Source organism: Rattus norvegicus, chromosome 5 (assembly GCF_021556685.1).
Source record: "Rattus norvegicus strain SHRSP/BbbUtx chromosome 5, alternate assembly SHRSP_T2T, whole genome shotgun sequence".
NCBI lineage: Eukaryota > Metazoa > Chordata > Mammalia > Rodentia > Muridae > Rattus > Rattus norvegicus.
Window position 1 is genome coordinate 13,954,047 of NC_141538.1, and position 22,266 is coordinate 13,976,312.

Sequence of the window (22,266 nt, forward strand, 5' to 3'; positions counted from 1 at the left end):
GGTCCCTTTATTCTTTTATTTCGTCCTTCGTCTCCATATTTGTTTATGTAGTGTGTGTGTGGCCTGCACACCATGGTGAGCATGTGAAGGACTCCATGCCCTCCCCATTCTGGCTGGCCATCTGTCCATGCGGTCTCCTTTGAGGTGCCCCTCCTCACACTATAGCTCCTTGTTCTTACTCAGCAGGTTGTGACGCCAAGTACTCTATTTGTGAAGCAGTCGTCAGTACTCTCGGGTGGGACTCTGGTTCTAGTTCCTCTAGCTTTTTGGGGAACCCAAGTTCACCTGGAACAGTCATCCTTGTAGATGTTGATCCCATGGTTTGTGTGGCGAGCTGAGAGGTGTCTGTGCACACCTAGGGGCCTTCAGGGCCTCAGCAGCCACACTGCCCTTGCCACCCTTGCTTCTTGCCATATTCCCAGATAAAGAATTTTCCAGCTCCCCTGGGGACCCAGAGCACCCAGGGATGCCAGCAGGCCCACAGCCGGGTTGCCCTGAGGAGACTGGTAGCCACCATGACACTCACCGGCCACTGACACATGCATGCTTCCATCTACAATTTCTCTATATGACACATCTTCTTAATTAAAAATGTTTTTATTCTTTAGAATTTCATGTATGTACACATTAAAATATCCTATCCACAGCCGACTAACTCTATAGCAACCCTCCCGTGTCTCACCAACAGACACTCTTCCCAACTTTATGACACCTTTTTGTTTTGTTCTGTTTCATTTTTAACAACCCAGTAGATTCAATTACTGTCACCGATGTGTTCATGGGTGTAAGGCCATCCTCTAGAGCATGGGAAGCCAACCTTCAGAAGAGAATGAGTCTTCCTAACTCATAGCTATCACTACAGTGGCTCTTTATTAAGGGATGAGGCCTAGGAAGCACTCTCATCTGTGCCGGAATTTCTCCTCGCTTTATCTTGTACCCATCTTGTATGGGTAACCACAGCCACTGTGATAGCATGGTCTTTCTCCAAACTGGTAGTCAAGCAAACCCAAAGCGCCAAGACTGGCCCAAAAGTCATGGCTGGTGTTGCACTGGACTACACGGAGGCTGAGGAGTCACATGATAGATTTAGATCATCATCAACGTATCTAATAACTGATGCACGTTTGTGTTTGCTCCTTGAGAAATATCCTTCATATGTCAATATAGAACAGAAAGTGATGTCCATTGAAACCTGACATCAGCTTAATATTGTCTTTTCTCACCATAAGTTAATTTCTGTATGTGTTCGTTTGCTAGGAATGGATCTAGGGCCTCATACATGCACGGCAGTCACTCCGACGCTACGCTACATCCCTGACTACCCAGTATAACGTAAAATAGAGGTCAGTACACAACCAGCTGGGATATTTGGCCTGCCACCTGTTTCTGTACAGTCTTCAAGCTAAAAATGGTTTTTATGCTGCTAATAGTTCTTTAAAAAGCAATACTGACGCGGATCCCGGACCACAGCAGCTCTCTGCTCCCAAACCCCGTGGGAGAGAGACCTCACCGCCTGATCAAGTGGGCACTCCTGAGGCTGCAGAGCGGAGGAGACCACCAACACTGCCCACCCCTGCCCACATCCCTGGCCCAAGAGGCAACTGTATAAGGCCTCTGGGTTCCCATAGGGGAGGGCCCGGGAGCGGCAGGACCCCTGCGTCTGAGACACTGCCGGAACCTGAAGGAAACAGACCGGATAAACAGTTCTCTGCACCCAAATCCCGTGGGAGGGAGAGCTGAACCTTCAGACAGGCGGACACGCCTGGGAAACCAGAAGAGACTGCACTCTGTGCACATCCAGGCGCCAGAGGAAAACACCAAACGTCATCTGAAACCCTGGTGCACGGAGGCTCCCGGAAGGAGCGGCACAGATTTTCCCGGTTGCTGCCACAGCGGAGAGGACTTAGGCAGTACCCCACGAGCAAACTTGAGCCTTGGAACCACAGGTAGGACCAACTTTTCCCCTGCAAGAAACCTGCCTGGTGAACTCAAGACACAGGCCCACAGGAACAGCTGAAGACCTGTAGAGAGGAAAAACTACACGCCCGAAAGCAGAACACTCTGTCCCCATAACTGGCTGAAAGAAAACAGGAAAACAGGTCTACAGCACTCCTGACACACAGGTTATAGGACAGTCTAGCCACTGTCAGAAATAGCAGAACAAAGTAACACTAGAGATAATCTGATGGCGAGAGGCAAGCGCAGGAACCCAAGCAACAGAAACCAAGACTACATGGCATCATCGGAGCCCAATTCTCCCACCAAAGCAAACACGGAATATCCAAACACACCAGAAAAGCAAGACCTAGTTTCAAAATCATATTTGATCATGATGCTGGAGGACTTCAAGAAAGACATAAAGAACTCCCTTAGAGAACAAGTAGAAGCCTACACAGAGGAATCGCAAAAATCCCTGAAAGAATTCCAGGAAAACACAATCAAACAGTTGAAGGAATTAAAAATGGAAATAGAAGCAATCAAGAAAGAACACATGGAAACAACCCTGGACATAGAAAATCAAAAGAAAAGACAAGGAGCTGTAGATACAAGCTTCACCAACAGAATACAAGAGATAGAAGAGAGAATCTCAGGAGCAGAAGATTCCATAGAAATCATTGACTCAACTGTCAAAGATAACGTAAAGCAGAAAAAGCTACTGGTCCAAAACATACAGGAAATCCAGGACTCAATGAGAAGATCAAACCTAAGGATAATAGGTATAGAAGAGAGTGAAGACTCCCAGCTCAAAGGACCAGTAAATATCTTCAACAAAATCATAGAAGAAAACTTCCCTAACCTAAAAAAAGAGATACCCATAGGCATACAAGAAGCCTACAGAACTCCAAATAGATTGGACCAGAAAAGAAACACCTCCCGTCACATAATTGTCAAAACACCAAACGCACAAAAGAAAGAAAGAATATTAAAAGCAGTAAGGGAAAAAGGTCAAGTAACATATAAAGGCAGACCTATCAGAATCACACCAGACTTTTCGCCAGAAACTATGAAGGCCAGAAGATCCTGGACTGATGTCATACAGACCCTAAGAGAACACAAATGCCAGCCCAGGTTACTGTATCCTGCAAAACTCTCAATTAACATAGATGGAGAAACCAAGATATTCCATGACAAAACCAAATTTACACAATATCTTTCTACAAGTCCAGCACTACAAAGGATAATAAAGGGTAAAGCCCAACATAAGGAGGCAAGCTATACCCTAGAAGCAAGAAACTAATCATCTTGGCAACAAAACAAAGAGAATGAAAGCACACAAACATAACCTCACTTCCAAATATGAATATAACGGGAAGCAATAATCACTATTCCTTAATATCTCTCAATATCAATGGCCTCAACTCCCCAATAAAAAGACATAGATTAACAAACTGGATACGCAACGAGGACCCTGCATTCTGCTGCCTACAGGAAACACACCTCAGAGACAAAGACAGACATTACCTCAGAGTGAAAGGCTGGAAAACAATTTTCCAAGCAAATGGTCAGAAGAAGCAAGCTGGAGTAGCCATTCTAATATCAAATAAAATCAATTTCCAACTAAAAGTCATCAAAAAAGATAAGGAAGGACACTTCATATTCATCAAAGGAAAAATCCACCAAGATGAACTCTCAATCCTAAATATCTATGCCCCAAATAAAAGGGCACCTACATATGTAAAAGAAACCTTACTAAAGCTCAAAACACACATTGCACCTCACACAATAATAGTGGGAGATTTCAACACCCCACTCTCATCAATGGACAGATCATGGAAACAGAAATTAAACAGAGATGTAGACAGACTAAGAGAAGTCATGAGCCAAATGGACTTAACGGATATTTATAGAACATTCTATCCTAAAGCAAAAGGATATACCTTCTTCTCAGCTCCTCATGGGACTTTCTCCAAAATTGACCATATAATTGGTCAAAAAACGGCCCTCAACAGGTACAGAAAGATAGAAATAATCCCATGCGTGCTATCGGACCACCACGGCCTAAAACTGGTCTTCAATAACAATAAGGGAAGAATGCCCACATATACGTGGAAATTGAACAATGCTCTACTCAATGATAACCTGGTCAAGGAAGAAATAAAGAAAGAAATTAAAAACTTTTTAGAATTTAATGAAAATGAAGGTACAACATACCCAAACTTATGGGACACAATGAAAGCTGTGCTAAGAGGAAAACTCATAGCGCTGAGTGCCTGCAGAAAGAAACAGGAAAGAGCATATGTCAGCAGCTTGACAGCACACCTAAAAGCTCTAGAACAAAAAGAAGCAAATACACCCAGGAGGAGTAGAAGGCAGGAAATAATCAAACTCAGAGCTGAAATCAACCAAGTAGAAACAAAAAGGACCATAGAAAGAATCAACAGAACCAAAAGTTGGTTCTTTGAGAAAATCAACAAGATAGATAAACCCTTAGCCAGACTAACGAGAGGACACAGAGAGTGCGTCCAAATTAACAAAATCAGAAATGAAAAGGGAGACATAACTACAGATTCAGAGGAAATTCAAAAAATCATCAGATCTTACTATAAAAACCTATATTCAACAAAACTTGAAAATCTTCAGGAAATGGACAATTTCCTAGACAGATACCAGGTATCGAAGTTAAATCAGGAACAGATAAACCAGTTAAACAACCCCATAACTCCTAAGGAAATAGAAGCAGTCATTAAAGGTCTCCCAACCAAAAAGAGCCCAGGTCCAGACGGGTTTAGTGCAGAATTCTATCAACCCTTCATAGAAGACCTTATACCAATATTATCCAAACTATTCCACAAAATTGAAACAGATGGAGCCCTACCGAATTCCTTCTATGAAGCCACAATTACTCTTATACCTAAACCACACAAAGACCCAACAAAGAAAGAGAACTTCAGACCAATTTCCCTTATGAATATCGACGCAAAAATACTCAATAAAATTCTGGCAAACCGAATTCAAGAGCACATCAAAACAATCATCCACCATGATCAAGTAGGCTTCATCCCAGGCATGCAGGGATGGTTTAATATAAGGAAAACCATCAACGTGATCCATCATATAAACAAACTGAAAGAACAGAACCACATGATCATTTCATTAGATGCTGAGAAAGCATTTGACAAAATTCAACACCCCTTCATGATAAAAGTCCTGGAAAGAATAGGTATTCAAGGCCCATACCTAAACATAGTAAAAGCCATATACAGCAAACCAGTTGCTAACATTAAACTAAATGGAGAGAAACTTGAAGCAATCCCACTAAAATCAGGGACTAGACAAGGCTGCCCACTCTCTCCCTACTTATTCAATATAGTTCTTGAAGTTCTAGCCAGAGCAATCAGACAACAAAAGGAGATCAAGGGGATACAGATCGGAAAAGAAGAGGTCAAAATATCACTATTTGCAGACGACATGATAGTATATTTAAGTGATCCCAAAAGTTCCACCAGAGAACTACTAAAGCTGATAAACAACTTCAGCAAAGTGGCTGGGTATAAAATTAACTCAAATAAATCAGTTGCCTTCCTCTATACAAAAGAGAAACAAGCCGAGAAAGAAACTAGGGAAATGACACCCTTCATAATAGACCCAAATAATATAAAGTACCTCGGTGTGACTTTAAACAAGCAAGTAAAAGATCTGTACAATAAGAACTTCAAGACACTGAGGAAAGAAATTGAAGAAGACCTCAGAAGATGGAAAGATCTCCCATGCTCATGGATTGGCAGGATTAATATAGTAAAAATGGCCATTTTACCAAAAGCAATCTACAGATTCAATGCAATCCCCATCAAAATACCAATCCAATTCTTCAAAGAGTTAGACAGAACAATTTGCAAATTCATCTGGAATAACAAAAAACCCAGGATAGCTAAAGCTATCCTCAACAATAAGAGGACTTCAGGGGGAATCACTATCCCTGAACTCAAGCAGTATTACAGAGCAATAGTGATAAAAACTGCATGGTATTGGTACAGAGACAGACAGATAGACCAATGGAATAGAATTGAAGACCCAGAAGTGAACCCACACACCTATGGTCACTTGATTTTTGACAAAGGAGCCAAAACCATCCAATGGAAAAAAGATAGCATTTTCAGCAAATGGTGCTGGTTCAACTGGAGGGCAACATGTAGAAGAATGCAGATCGATCCATGCTTATCACCCTGTACAAAGCTTAAGTCCAAGTGGATCAAGGACCTCCACATCAAACCAGACACACTCAAACTAATAGAAGAAAAACTAGGGAAGCATCTGGAACACATGGGCACTGGAAAAAATTTCCTGAACAAAACACCAATGGCTTATGCTCTAAGATCAAGAATCGACAAATGGGATCTCATAAAACTGCAAAGCTTCTGTAAGGCAAAGGACACTGTGGTTAGGACAAAACGACAACCAACAGATTGGGAAAAGATCTTTACCAATCCCATAACAGATAGAGGCCTTATATCCAAAATATACAAAGAACTCAAGAAGTTAGACCGCAGGGAAACAAATAACCCTATTAAAAAATGGGGTTCAGAGCTGAACAAAGAATTCACAGCTGAGGAATGCCGAATGGCTGAGAAACACCTAAAGAAATGTTCAACATCTTTAGTCATAAGGGAAATGCAAATCAAAACAACCCTGAGATTTCACCTCACACCAGTGAGAATGACTAAGATCAAAAACTCAGGTGACAGCAGATGCTGGCGAGGATGTGGAGAAAGAGGAACACTCCTCCATTGTTGGTGGGATTGCAGACTGGTAAAACCATTCTGGAAATCAGTCTGGAAGTTCCTCAGAAAATTGGACATTGAACTGCCTGAGGATCCAGCCATACCTCTCTTGGGCATAAACCCAAAAGATGCCTCAACATATAAAAGAGACACGTGCTCCACTATGTTCATCGCAGCCTTATTTGTAATAGCCAGAAACTGGAAAGAACCCAGATGCCCTTCAACAGAGGAATGGATACAGAAAATGTGGTACATCTACACAATGGAATATTACTCAGCTATCAAAAACAACGAGTTTATGAAATTCGTAGGCAAATGGTTAGAACTGGAAAATATCATCCTGAGTGAGCTAACCCACTCACAGAAAGACATACATGGTATGCACTCATTGATAAGTGGCTATTAGCCCAAATGCTTGAATTACCCTAGATCCCTAGAACAAAGGAAACTCAAGACGGATGATCAAAATGTGAATGCTTCACTCCTTCTTTAAAAGGGGAACAAGAATACCCTTGGCAGGGAAGGGAGAGGCAAAGATTAAAACAGAGACTGAAGGAACACCCATTCAGAGCCTGCCCCACAGGTGGCCCATACATATACAGCCACCCAATTAGACAAGATGGATGAAGCAAAGAAGTGCAGACCGACAGGAGCCGGATGTAGATCGCTCCTGAGAGACACAGCCAGAATACAGCAAATACAGAGGCGAATGCCAGCAGCAAACCACTGAACTGAGAATAGGTCCCCCGTTGAAGGAATCAGAGAAAGAACTGGAAGAGCTTGAAGGTGCTCGAGACCCCAAAAGTACAACAATGTCAAGCAACCAGAGCTTCCAGGGACCAAGCCACTACCTAAAGACTATACATGGACTGACCCTGGACTCTGTCCCCATAGGTAGCAATGAATATCCTAGTAAGAGCACCAGTGGAAGGGGAAGCCCTGGGTCCTGCTAAGACTGAACCCCCAGTGAACTAGACTATGCGGGGAGGGTGGCAATGGGGGGAGGTTTGGGAGGGGAACACCCACAAGGAAGGGGAGGGGGGAGGGTGATGTCTGTCCGGAAACCGGGAAAGGGAATAACACTTGAAATGTATATAAGAAATACTCAAGATAATAAAAAAAAAAGAAAAAGAAACAAAAAAAAAGCAATACTGACATTTTATAACATATGAAAGTTATAGGCAGTCTGAATATCAGTTTCCATAAAGAAGCTTTATTGGCACACAGATAGTGACACTCATTTTGTCTGTGGCTGCTTTCACAGCATTGAAAAGTTCCGCCAGAGGCAGAACAAATCGCCCACAAATCACTTACTATTGGCCCCTTATAAAGAAAGCCTGTCAATCCCTGGTCTAAGAGAATGACTTTATCATCTCAAGTGACAATGAGAAATCCAAATGTTCCCTGTGGTGACTTTATAGTTGATAATCAGACAATAGACAGGTTAACAGAAAATCAATAGCAAATATACTCGCTCATAATTTGTGGTGACACAGAAAGTTTCTGGTCAAAAAAACCAGGGTTAATGACCCATTTTTATGCTTAGGCTCTGGAAGCCCGGGTAGCCATGCAGAAATGTGACTGGGCAAAAAGGATATGATTCCCAGAAGCAATAGAGAATGAAACCAAGCAAGGTCATCTGTTCAGTTTCTTCTTGGCCTCTGTGCAGCATTCTGACCTTCTAGATGCATGGCAAAATTCTTCTTAGATTGAGGGTCACATGATCTGCATGTGAGCAAGGTAGGCTTTGGAAAACAGGGAATGTTAGAGCAAAGCTTTTGTATTGTGACTAGCTTTGGGAACACAGGTCTGGCTTCTAAAACATTACAAAAGAAATTCTAGACTTACTGACTTGTCATAGTGAGAATAAGAGGTGAGAGAAGAGAACAAAAGGCCATAAATTTTTCCTCTAAGCCCTTTGGCGTGTCATTTGTTGAGCCCTACAATGTACTAGGTGAGAAAGCCATGGCTATTGCCTATTTCTAATACCACATGATCTGAGGTGAGTTATAGCCAGAGGTCTGAGGTTAGGGTATACTCTAGGGTTCTAACACCCAGTGTGGTGCTGCATGACCACAGCTCATTCGGATTATTTCAGTAGTAATTCTGTCTCCTGGAGTGAGTTACTGTCTAGAAGATCTCGTTTTACTATTAGGAAATATCTCATAGCTTCTCTGTAGCTTTTCTTCTTTCTCCTGAGACTAGTGACTCATGTCACATCAGCCTTCCCTCCATCCCTAATCTTTGAGAGACTCGTCTTTGAGAGGCTGTGTATATGAGGGAAATTGACATGTTTAGTTCAGGATTAAATGGGACTAAGGAAAGTCCCATTTGAAAGATACTTACTTTGGGTTAAATGGGGTTTTGTCATCTTGTCTGTAGGTATGAGAAGCTCTCATTCTACCCACCTTGCTAACACAGTAACAGCTCTATAGCAAGAGCAAGAAAACCACAATGCTATAAGAATGTGTCGTATAGCACCCAGTAACAGAAAAACTGTTCAGGAAAAAAGTGTTACAATTTATGAAAAGGTTATTTGTTTTATTATTTGTAGGTATATAGAAACACAAAACACATACATATATATACATACAATTGTAAGCGAAAGCTTTATTTCTCTTGCTATGTTATATATATATATGTATATATATATACATATATACTTTTAAGAATGTTCTTTTTTTTTTTTGCTTCTTTTTTTCGGAGCTGGGGACCGAACCCAGGGCCTTGTGCTTCCTAGGCAAGCGCTCTACCACTGAGCTAAATCCCCAACCCCAAGAATGTTCTTGATAGTAAAATTTGTACTTACGAATATGTCATACATATTTTTGGCGATAACTCCACGTGAAATCTCTTTGTTTTAAGTATTTATGTTAATTTAAGGATTGACCTGTGGTACTTGCACAAGCACTTCAGTATATCTGTGTGAGAGGTCACATGTTTTATGAATCCCACTGTATCCTATCAAACCTGAATGTTCGCCTAGCACATCTTGGCCAGATTAACTTAGGCCATTCCATGAAAAAAATGGTTTGTTAAACTGCCACTGACTCCCTAAACTGTCCTGAAGAATGAAAAGTCTCCCATCTTTTACTATTATCAGGGGTTGGTCTGTAGTAGTGACTTGATTATACAATTACAGAACTCAGTACAAAGAAACAGCATTGGTTGGTTGGTTGGTTGGTTGGTTGGTTGGTTGGTTGGTTGGTTGGTTGGTTGGTTGGTTGGTTGGTTGGTTGGTTAATTGTTTGATTGTTTGATTGGTTGGTTGGTTGGTTGGTTGGTTGGATAGATGGATGGTTGGTTTGTTTGGGTTTTGCTTTTTGGGTTTTTTTAGTGGAGAAAGAGATTTATTTCATCTTACTATCTGTGGTTACAGTCCATCACTGGAAGGAGGTCAAGGCAGGGACTTGACACAGCTACTCACAGCTCATCCATAGATCAGAGCAGAAAGAAAGAAATGTACTCAGACTTGCTTGTTCTGGTGGTTTCTTGTGCTCAGCTTGATTTCTCCTCTTATACAGATCAGGACCGCCTGCCTAGGGAATAGAGCTGCCCAGAGTTAGCTGGGTCTTCTCACATCAATCAAGAAAATCCTCACAAATAGTCCACAGGCCAACCCAGGGTAGAAAACCCTTTAAGACTCTCTTCCCATTTTATGCAAAGTTGATGATTAAGACTGACCATCACAATATCAACAGCTCATGCAGAATCCAGTAGCTCCATCTGCCCCAAGTCAGCACCTCCACTGTGAATGCTAAGCCACCCTTACAAGCTGGTATGCAGTTAACCCAGAGAAGGGTACTCCTGATGATACTTTCAGGCTGGATTTTTTTTTGATATTTTTGTATTTACATTTCAAATGTTATCCCCTTCCCCAGTTTCCCATTCATAAATCCCCTATTCAATCCCCCCTCCTCCTATATTTATGAGGGTATTCCCCTTCCTAAACACCCATCCATTCCTGCCTCCCCACCCTGACATTACCCTACATTGGGGGTCTAGTCTTGGCTGGAGCAAGGGCTTCTCTTCCCATTGGTGCCCAACAAGTCCATCCTCTGCTACATATGCAGCTGGAGCCATAGGTCTGTCCATGTGTACTCTTTGGGTAGAGGTTTAGTCCCTGGGAGCTCTAGTTGGTTGGTATTGTTGTTCTTATGTGCTTGCAAACCGTTTCAGCTTCTTCAATCCTTTTTCTAACTCCTCCAGTGAAGACACCATTCTCAGCTCAATGGTTTGCTGCTAACATTTGCCTCTATATTTGTCATGCTCTGGCACAGCCTGTCAGGAGACAGCTTTATCAGACTCTTATCAGCATGCACTTATTGGCTTCAGCAATATTGTCTAGCTTTGGTGGCTGTGTGTATATGGGCTGGATCCCCAGGTGGTGCAGACTCTGAATGGCCATTCCTTCAGTCTCTGCTCCAAACTTTGTCTCCGTATTTCCTCCTATGGATATTTTTGTTCCCCCTTTTTAACAAGGACTGAAGCATCCACACTTAGGTCATCTTTCTTCTTGAGCTTCATGTGGCCTGTGGATTGTATCAGGTATTCTGAGCTTTTGGGCTAATATCCACTTATCAGTGGGTGTATACCATATGTGGTTTTTTTGTGATTGAGTTACCTCAGGATGATATTTTCTAGTTCCATCCATTTGCCTATGACTTTCATGAAGTCATTTTTTTTTGATAACTGAGTAGTGCCTTATTGTATAGATATACCATATTTTTTGTATCTATTCTTCTGTTGAGGAACATCTAGATTCTTTCCAGCTTCTGGGTATTATAAAAAAGACTGGTATGAACATAGTGGGGTATGTGTTTTTGTTATATGTTGGAGCATATTTTGGGTATATGACCAGGAGTAGTATAGCTGGGTCCTCAGGTTCAATTTTCTGAGGAACATTCACACTGATTTCCACAGTGGTTGAACCAGCTTGCAATCCCACCAACAATGGAGGAGTGTTCCTCTTTCTCCACATTCTCATCAGCATCTGTTGTCACCTGAATTTTTGATCTTAGCCATTCTGACTGTTATGAGCTGGAATCTCAGGGTTGTTTTGATTTGCCTTTTCCTGATGACTAAGGATGTTGAACATTTCTTTAGGTGCTTCTCAACCATTTGATTTTCCTCAGTTGAGAATTCTTTATTTAGCTCTGTACCCCATTTTTAATAGGGTTATTTTGCTCTCTGGAGTCTAACTTCTTGATTTCTTTGTGTATTTTAGATATTAGCCCTCTATCATCAGATGTAGGATTGGTAAAGATCTTTTCCCAATCTGTTGGTTGCCGTTTTGTCCTAATGACAGTGTCCTTTGCCTTACAGAAGCTTTGCAGTTTTATAAGATCCCATTTGTTGATTCTTGACCTTAGAGCATAAGCCCTTGATGTTCTGTCCAGGAAATTTTCCCCAGTGCCCATGTGTTCGAGACACTCCCCCCCCCCTTTTCTTCTACTATTTTGAGTATATCTGATTTTATGTGGCGGTCCTTGATCCACCTGGACTTGAGATTTCATTGTACGGGGTGATAAGAATGGGTCCATTTGCATTCTGCTGATCTCCATTTGAACCAGCAACATATGTTGAAAATGCTATCTTTTTTACCATGGAATTGTTTTAGCTCCTTTGTCAAATATCAAGTGACCATACGTGTTTGGGTTCATTTCTAGGTTTTCAGTTCTTTTCCAATGATCTATCTACCTGTTTTTGTACTAATCCCATACAGTTTTTATCACCTATTGCTCTATATTACAGCTCAAGATCAGGGATGGTGATCCCCTAGCAGTTCTTCTGTTGTTGAGGATAGTTTTCAATATCCTGGATTTTTTCTTATTCCAAATAAATTTACAAATTGCTCTTTCTAACTTTGAAGAATTGAGTTGGAATTTTCATGGGAATTGCATTGAATCTGCAAATTCCTTTCAGCAAGATAGCCATTTTTACTATATTAACCCTACAAATCACTGAGCATGAGAGATCTTTCCATCTTCTGAGATCTTCAATTTCTTTCTTCAGAGACTTGAAGTTCTTGTCATACAGATCTTTCACTTGCTTGGTTAGAGTCACACCAAGGTTTTTTATATTATTTGGAACTATTGTGAAGGGTGTAATTTCCCTAATTTCTTTCTCAGCCTGTTTATCCTTTGAGTAGAGGAAGACTACTGATTTGTTTGAGTTAATTTTATACCCAGCCACTTTGCTGAAGTTGTTTATCAGGCTTAGTAGTTCACGTAAGTATACTATCATATCTGCAAGAAACAGATATTTTGACTTCTTCCTTTCCGGTTTGTATCCTTTGATCTCCTTTTGTTATCTGTCTGTCCTGGCTAGGACTTTGAGTAGTATACTGAATAAGTGGGGAGAGAGCAGGCAGTCTTGGGTAGTACCTGATTTTAGTTGAATTGCTTTAAGTTTCTCTCCATTTATTTCATGTTGGCTACTGTTTTGCTGTATATTGATTTTACTATGTTTAGGTATGGGCCTTGAATTCCTGATCTTTAGAGAACTTTTATCATGAAGGAGTGTTGAATTTTGTCTAATGTTTTCTCACCATCTAATGAAATGATCATGTGTTGTTTGGTTTTTTTGTTTGTTCGTTTGTTTGTTTTAGTTTCTTTATATAGTGGATTACATTAATGGGTTTCTGTATATTGAACCATCTCTGCATCTCTGGGATGAATTCTACTTGATCATGATGGATGAGACTATTGATATTTTCTTGGATTCAGTTTGCAAGAATTTGAGTATTTTTCCGTCGATATTCATAAGGGAAATTGGTCTGAAGTTCTCTTTCTTTGTTGGGTCTTTGTGTGGTTTAGGTATAAGTGTAATTGTGGCTTCATAGAAGAAATTGGGTAGTGCTCCTTCTGTTTCTATTTTGTGGAATAGTTTGGACAATATTGGTATTAGGTCTTTTATGGAGGTCAGATAGAATTCTCCACTAAACCTATCTGGTTCTGGACATTTTTTGGTTGGGAGACTTTTAATAACTATTTCTATTTCTTTAGGAGTTATGGGACTGTTTAGTTGGTTTATATGATTCTGATTTAACTTTGGTACCTGATATCTATCTAGAAAATTGTCCATTTCATCTAAATTTTCCAGTTTTGTAGTAAGATCTGATTATTTTTTAATTTCCTCAGATTGTGTTGTTATTTCTCCCTTTTCATTTCTCATTTTGTTAATTTGGATACTCTCTCTGTGCCCTCTGGTTAGTCTGGCTATCTTGTTGATTTTCTCAAAGAACCATCTCCTGGTTTTATTGATTCTTTGTATAGTTCTTTTTGTTTCTACTTGGTTGACTGCAGTCCTGAGTTTATTTCCTGCCATCTTCTCCTCTTGGGAGTATTTGCTTCTTTTTGTTGTCGACCTTCTAGGTGTACTGTCAAGTTGCTAGTGTATGCTCTCTCCATTTTTCTTTTTGGAGGCACTCAGAGCTATGAGTTTCCCTCTTAGCACTGCTTTCATTCTGCCCCATATGTTTGGGTATGTTGTGCCTTCGTTTTCATTAAATTCTAAAAAGTCTATATTTTCTGTCTTTATTTCTTCCTTGACTAAGTTATCATTTAGTAGAGCAGTTTTCAACTTCCACGTGTATGTGGGCTTTCTGTTGCTTTTGTTGTTATTGAAGACGAGCCTTGTCCATGGTAATCTGATAGGATGCATGGGATTATTTTTAATCTTCTTGTATCTGTTGAGGTCTGTTTTCTGCCCGATTATACGGTCAATTTTGGAGAGGGTAGCATGAAGTGCTGAGAAGAAGGTATATTCTTTTCTTTTAGAATGATATATTCTATAAATCTGTTAAATCCATTTGGTTCATAACTTCTGTTAGTTTATCTATATCTCTGTTTAGTTCCTGTTTCCATGATCTGAGAGTGGGGTGCTTAAATCTCCCACTATTATTGTGTGAGATGTAACATGTGCTTTGGGCTTTAGTAAGGTATCCTTATGACTGTAGGTGCCCTTGCATTTGGAAAATAAATGTTTAGAATTGAGAGTTCATCTTGCTGGATCTTTCCTTTGATGAATACGAAGTGTCCTTCCTTATCTTTTTTGATACGTTTTGGTTGAAAGTCGATTTTATTCGCTATTAGGATGCTTACTCCAGCTTGCTTCTTCGGAACATTTGCTTGGAAAATTGTTTTCCAGCCTTTTACTCTGAGGTAGTGTCTGTCTTTGTCACTGAAGTGTGTTTCCTGTATTCAGTAAAATGCTGGGTCCTCTTTACATATCCTGTCTTTTAGTCTATGTCTTTTTATTGGGAAATTGAATCTGCTGTTGTTATGAGATATTAAGGAATAGTGATTGTTGTTTACTGTAATTTTTTTGTTAGAGGTGAAATAATGTGTGTGTGGCTCTCTTCTTTTGGGTTTATTTCAAAGAGATTACTTTCTTGCTTTTTCTAGGGTACAGTTTCCTTCCTTGTGTTGGAGTTTCCATCTGTTATCCTTTGCAGGGCTGGATTTGTGGAAAGATATTTTGTACATTTGGTTTTGTCATTGAATATCTTGGTTTTTCCATCTATGTTAATTGAGGGGTTTGGACGATATAATAGCTTGGGCTGGCATTTGTATTCTCTTGAGGTCTGTATGACATCTTCCCAGGATCTTCTGGCTTTCACAGTCTCTGGTGAGAAGTCTGGTGTAATTCTGATAGGTCTGCCTTTATATGTTACTTGACCTTTTTCCCTTATTGCTTTTACTATTCTTTCTTTGTTTTGTGCATTTTGTGTTTTGACTATTATGTGGCAGGAGGAATTTCTTTTCTGGTCCAATGTATTTGGAGTTCTGGAGGTTTCTTGTATGTTTATAGGCATCTCTTTTTTAGGTTAGGGAAGTTTTCTTCTATAATCTTGTTGAATATATTTCTGTCCCTTTAAGTTGGGCATCTTCACTCTCTTCTATACCTATTATCTTTAGGTTTGATCTCCTCATTGTGTCCTGGACTTCCTGGATGTTTTGGGTTAGGAGCTTTTTGCATTTTACATTTTCTTTGATGGTTGTGTCAATGTTTTCTATGGTATCTTCTGTCCCTAAGATTCTCTCTTCTATCTCTTGTATTCTGTTGGTGATACTCTCATACATGACCCCTGATCTATTTCCTAGGTTTTCTATCTCCAGGGTTGTCTCCCTTTGTGGTTTCTTTACTGTTTCTATTTCCATTTTTAGATCCTGACTTATTTTGTTCACTTCCTTCACCTGTTTGGTTGTGTTTTCCTGTACTTCTTTGATTTTTGTGTTTCCTCTTTAAGGGCTTCTACTTGTTTACCTGTGTTGTCCTGTATTTCTTTAAGTGAGTTATTTATGTCCATCTTAAAGTCCTTTATCATCATCCTGAGATGTGATTTTTAAATCCAAATCTTTCTCTTCCGGTGTTTCGGGATATCCAGTATTTGCTGTGGTGGGGGAACTGGTTCTGATAATGCCAAGTGATCTTGGTTTCTGTTGCTTAGGTTCCTAAGTTTGCCTCTTGCCATCTGGTTGTCTCTCATGTTAGCTTGCTTTTCTGTCTTTGACAGTGGCTTAGCCCTGGTGTAAGCCTATCTGTCAGCACTCCTGGAGACTGGCTTTCTCCCAGTAGGATTTGGGTACAGAGAACTGTGGGACTAGGTCAGCTTTAGGCACAGGCACAAACCTGAAGGTTCCTGTCCCAGACTTCTCCTAGGTTCCTGTGTCCAGAGGGCACTGGGCCATGAATGTTAGCAGAAGTGGCAGTCTCCCCTAAGCTCTCAGGAATGTCTGTACTTCTGAGATTCCAGCTCTCCCTTCCCACAGGATTTGGGTACAGAATTCTGTGGGACAGGGTCAGCTTTATTTTTTAATCCAAACAATTTTTATTCTTTGCAGTTTCTTTTAAATTAAAGTATAATTATATTGTTTCTTCTTTCCAGTCCCTCCCATATTCCCTCTCACTCTCATATTTATGACCTTTTCTTTGATCATTATTATTATACACACACGTATATGTATTTGTATATGCATATTTATATGTGATTATATAACATAAATATGCAAACTGTTAAGTCCATTTAGTGTTGTTTATATTATATAATTTCAGGAATGACCACTAGGTATTAATCAACAAAAATGCTAACTTTTTATTTTATTGCAGGCATTAGTTGTCTGTAAATTTTTGTCTAGATGTATCATCCCATGAGATTTCTCCTTCCACATTAGCATATACATTGATATTATCATTGTTTCTTATTTTATGGGTTATTTTATTTATTGACATTTCAAAGGTTGTCCCTTTTCCTGGTCTCCCCTCCACAAACCCCCATCTCATCCCCTCCCCCTTTTGCCTCTATGAGGCTCCTCTCCAACCTACCTACCCACACCCACCTCACCACTCTAGCATCCTCCTAGGCTTGGGCACCAAGCCTTGAAGGGACCAAAGGCCTTCCTTCTCATTGATGCCAGGTAAGGCAATCTTCTGCTACATATGTAGCTGGACCCATGGACCCAATCAAATTTACTCTTTGGTTGGTGGTTTGGTCCCTGGGAGCTCTGGTAAGTTGGTATTGTTGTTCTTTCTACGGTGCTACAATCCCCTTTAGCTGCTTCACTCCTTCCTCTAACTCTTCCATTGGGCTCCACAGACATAGTCCAATGGTTGGTTATGAGTATTTGCCTCTGTCTTAGTCAGGTACTGGCAGAGCCTCTCAGAGGAAAGCTATACCAGGCTCCTGTCAGCAAGCACTTCTTGGCATCAGCAATATTATCAGGGTTTGGTGTCTGCAGGTGGGATGGATTCCAAGGTGGGGTCATCTCTGGACAGCTTTTCTTTAGTCTCTGCTTCACATTTTTGTCCCTGCATTTCTTTTAGACAGGAACAATTCTGGGTTAAAATTGTTGACATAGTAAGGCGACCCCATCCATCAACTGGGGGCCATGCCTATGTACTAGAGGTGGTCTAAACACTTTCTACTACCCCTTTGTTGGGTATTTCGGCTACCGTCATCACCATTGGGTCCTGGGAGCCTCTCCCTTCCCTGGTATCTAGGACTATCTAGTGGCTTCCCCCAGTTCCCGACCCACCATTGCTACACATTTCTATTCATTTTCCTGACCCTTTAGATTTCTCTCCTGTCTCTTCTCATGCCTGATATTGCTCCCCCTTCCCTGCCTCCCTTCCTGCAAGGCCTCTCCCTACCTCTGTCTCCTGTGATTATTTTGTTCCCCTTCTCTGTACGATTGACGCATTCACACTTTGATCTTCCTTCTTCTTAAGCTCCATATGTTTTGTGGGTTGTATTGTGGGCATTAAGAACTTTGGGGCTAATATCCAATTATCAGTGGGTGCATAGCATGTGTGGTTTCTTTATGTCTGGATTATCTCACTCAGGGTCATATTTTCTAGTTCTATCCATTTGCCTAAGAACTTTATGAAGTCATTGTTTTTAATAGTACTCCATTGTGTAAATGTACCACATTTTCTGTATCCATTTCTCTGTTGAAGGACATCTGGGTCCTTTCCAGCTTCTGGCTATTATAAATAAGACTGCTATAAACATAGTGGGACATGTGTCCTTGTTATATGTTGGGTCACCTTTTGGGTATATGCCCCAGGAGTAGTATAGCTGGGTCCTCAGGTAGTACTATGTCCAATTTTCTGAGGAACCTCCAGACTGATTTCCAGAGTGCTTATACCAGCTTGTAATCCTACCAACAATGGAGAAGTGTTTCTCTTTGTCCACATCTTCACCAGCATCTACTCTCACTTGACTTTTTGATCTTGGCCATTCTGATCGGTGTGAGGTAGAATCTCAGGGATTTTTGATTTGCATTTCTGTGATAACTAAGGATGTTGAACATTTGCCTAGGTGCTTCTCAGCCATTCAAAATTCCTCAGTTGAGAATTCTTTGTTTAGCTCTGTACACAATTCTTAATAGAGTTATTTGGTTCTCTGGAATTTACCATCTTAAGTTCTTTGTATATTTTGGATATTAGCCCTCTATCAGTTGTAGGGTTGGTAAATATCTTTTCACAATGTGTAGCTTGCCATTTTGTGCTATTGACAGTGACCTTAGCCTTAGAGAAGCTTTTCAATCTCAGGAGTTCCCATTTGTCCATTTTTGATCTTAGAGCCTGAGGTAATCTTTGCCTGTGCTGATGTGTTCAAGGCTCTTTCCTACCTACTCTTCTACTACATTCAGCATATCTGATTTTGTGTGGGTGTCCTTGGTCCACTTGGACCTAAGATTTGAACATAAAGCTAAGAATGGATCAATTTGCATTCTTCTACATGCCTCCCACCAGTTGAACCAGCACCATTTGTTGAAAATGGTGAATTTTTCTACTGGATGGTTTTGGCATCTCTGTCAAAGATCAAGTGACAATAGGTATGTGAATTTATTTCTGGATCCTCAATTCTATTCTGTTGATCATCTGTATGTCTCTTTACCAGTACCATGAGATTTTTATCACTATTGCTCTGTAATACACCTTAAAGTCAGGGATGATGATTCTGCAAACAGTTCTTTTATTGTTTATAATAGTTTTTACTATCATGGATTTTTTTGTTATTCTGGATGAATTTGAGAATTTTTCTTTCTATCGTTGTGACAAATTGAGTTGGAATTTTGATAATGAGATACCATTGAATCTGTAGATTGCTTTTTGTAAGATGGCCATTTTTACTGTTAATCCAGCCAAACCATGAGCATGGAAGATAAATCTTCTGAGATCTTGGATTTCTTTCTTCAGAGACTTGAAGTTCTTGTCATACAGATCTTTCACTTGCTTGGTTAGAGTCACAACAAGATATGTTGTATTATTTGTGACTACTGTGAAGGACGTTGTTCCCCTAACTTCTTTCTCAGTCCATTTATCCTTTGTATAGAAGAAGGCTGCTGATTTGTTTGAGTTAATTTTATATCCATCCACTTTGCTGAAGTTGTTTATCAGCTGTAGGAGTTCTCTGGTAGAATTTTTGGGGTTGCTTATGTATACTGTCATATCATCTGAAAATAGTGTTACCTTGAAATCTTTCTTTTCAATATCCCTTTGATCTTCTTTTGTTGTCTAATTTCTCTGGCTAGAACTTCAAGCACTATATTGAATAAATAGGAAGAGAGTAGGCAGACTTGTCTTGTCCTGATTTTAGTAGGATTACTTCAAGTTTCTCTTCATTTAATTTAATGTTAGCTATTGGTTTGCTGTATACTGCATTTAAGAAGTGTAGGTTCATGCCTTTCCAAGACTTTTAACATTAAGGGGTGTTGTATTTGGCTTTTTCAGCATCTAATGAGATGGGTTTTTCTTTGAGTTTTTTTAATGTATAATCTCGTATTTTAATTTTGCCTTATCAAATCCAATGGATTAATCAGCATCCTCTGTTGGTTTTGTTACAAGTTCAGTGGAATATTGTCAACAATAGAGACGTCAATGGATTTCTATGTATTGAATCATCTGTGCATCCCTGTGATAAAGCCTACTTGATCATGTTGAATGATAGTTTTGATGTGTTCTTGGATTCGATTTGCAAGAACTCTATTGAGTATTTTTGCATCAGTATTCATAGGAGTAATTGTTCTGAAGTTCTCTTTCTTTGTTGGGTCTTTGTGTGGTTTACGTGTAAGCATAATTGTGGCTTCATATAACGAATTGAGTAGTGTTGTTTCTGTTTGTATTTTGTAGAATAATTTGAGGAGTATGAGTATTGGGTCTTTTTTGAAGGTCTGATAAACTTATGCATTAAAACCATCTGGTCCTGGGCTACTTTTGGTTGGGTGACTTTTAATGACTGCTTCTTTTTCCTTAGGGTTTACAGGAATGTTTAGACAGTTTATCTGATCCTGATTTAACTTTGGTACCTGGTATCTTGTCTAGAAAATCATCCATTTCATCTAGATTTTCCAATTTTGTTGAGTATAGGCTAGTGTACTAGGATCTGATGATTTTTTGAATTTCCTCAGTTTCTGTTGATTTTGTTAATTTGAATACTGTCTCTGTGCCTTCTAGTTAGTCTGGCTAAGGGTTTTTTTTTTTTTTCTTGTTGATTTTCTGAAAGAACCAGCTCCTGGTTTTGTTGATTCTTTGTTTAGTTCTCTTTGTTTCTACTTGGTTGCTTTCAGGCCCAAGTTTGATTATTTGTTGCTGTCTACTCCTCTTGAGTGTATTTGCTTCGTTTTGTTCTATGGCTTTCAGATGTGCTGTCAAACTGCTAGTGTAGGATCTCTCTATTTTCATTATGAAGACACTCAGATCTATGATTTTCCCTCTTAGCACTGCTTTCATTGTGTCCCATAAGTTTAGGTATACTGTGCCTTCGTTTTTGTTAAATTCTAAAAAGCTTTTAACTTCTTTATTTCTCCCACAAACGAGTTATCATTGAGCAGTTGTTCAGCACATGAGTATGTGGACTTCCTGTGGTTATTGTTGTTATTGAAGACCAGCCTTAGTCCATGGCGATCTGATAGGATGCATGGGATTAGTTCTACTTATATTGGTTGAGGCTTGTTTTGTGTCTGATTATATGGTCAGTTTTTGAGATGGTACCATGGTGCTGAGAAGAAGGTATATTCTTTCATTTTAGGTGAAAGATTCTGAAGATATCTATTAAATTTATTTGGTTAATAATTTCTGTTAATTTCACTGTGACTCTGTTTAGTTTCTGTTTCCATGACCTGCCCATTGGTGAGAGTTGGGTGTTAAAGTCTCCCACTATTTTGTGAGCTTCTATGTGTGCTTTGAGCTTTAGTCGAGTTTCTTTTACAAAGGTAGGTGCCCTTCATTGTGGCATGGATCTTAAGAATTGAGAGTTAATCTTGGTGGATTTTTCCTTTGATAAATATAAAGTGTCCTTCCCCATTCTTTTTGATAACTTTTGATTGTAGGTCTATTTTAGTGGATATTAGAATGGCTACTCCAACTTATTTCTTGGGACCATTTGCTTAGAAAATTGTTTTCTAGCCTTTTACTTTAAGTTGGTGTTTATCTTTGTCAATGAGGTGTGTTTTCTATATGAGGCAAAATGCCAAGTCCTGTTTACTTATCCAGTAAATTAGTCTATGTCTCTTTATTGGAAAATTGAGTCCATTGATTTTGAGAGTTATTAAAGACCAATGATTGTTGCTTCCTGTTATTTTTGTTGTTAGAGGTAGAATTATGTTTGGATGGGTTCTCCTCTTTTGGGTTCATTGTGAAAAGTATAATTTCTTGGTTTTTCTTAGTTGTAGTTTTCCCCTTTGTGTTGGACTTTTCCTTCTATCATCCCTTATATGCCTAGTTTAGTGGAAAGATATTGTGTAAGTTTGATTTTGTCATGGAATATATCAGTTTCTCCACCTATGTTAATTGAGAATTTTCCTGGGTATAGTAGCCTGGGCTGGCATTTTTGTTCTCCTAAAGTCTGTATGATATCTGCCCAAGATCTTCTGGCTTTTAGAGTCTCTGTTGAGAATTCCAATGTAATTATGATAAAGGTTTAGAACCCTTTATGTCACTTGATCTTTTTCCCTTACCACTTTTAATATTCTTTCTTTGTTTTCTGCATTTTGTCTTTTGATTATTATGTGACAGGAAGAATTTCTTTTCTGGTCCA

General features: G+C 39.7%; 1 protein-coding gene and 1 pseudogene across 2 annotated transcripts in view; one reads left to right on the plus strand and one right to left on the minus strand.

The window, feature by feature from the left end:
* Nucleotides 1–22,266, plus strand: part of Cpa6 (carboxypeptidase A6) — a 371,225-nt gene that overhangs the window by 167,629 nt on the left and 181,330 nt on the right. Inside the window, exon 1 of one of the 2 annotated variants that reach the window (XM_087548617.1) lies at nt 18,783–19,063. The gene's annotated coding sequence lies outside the window, so the exon portion shown is untranslated. 2 annotated transcript variants of the gene reach the window in all.
* Nucleotides 160–517, minus strand: LOC148005635 (large ribosomal subunit protein mL54 pseudogene; annotated as a pseudogene).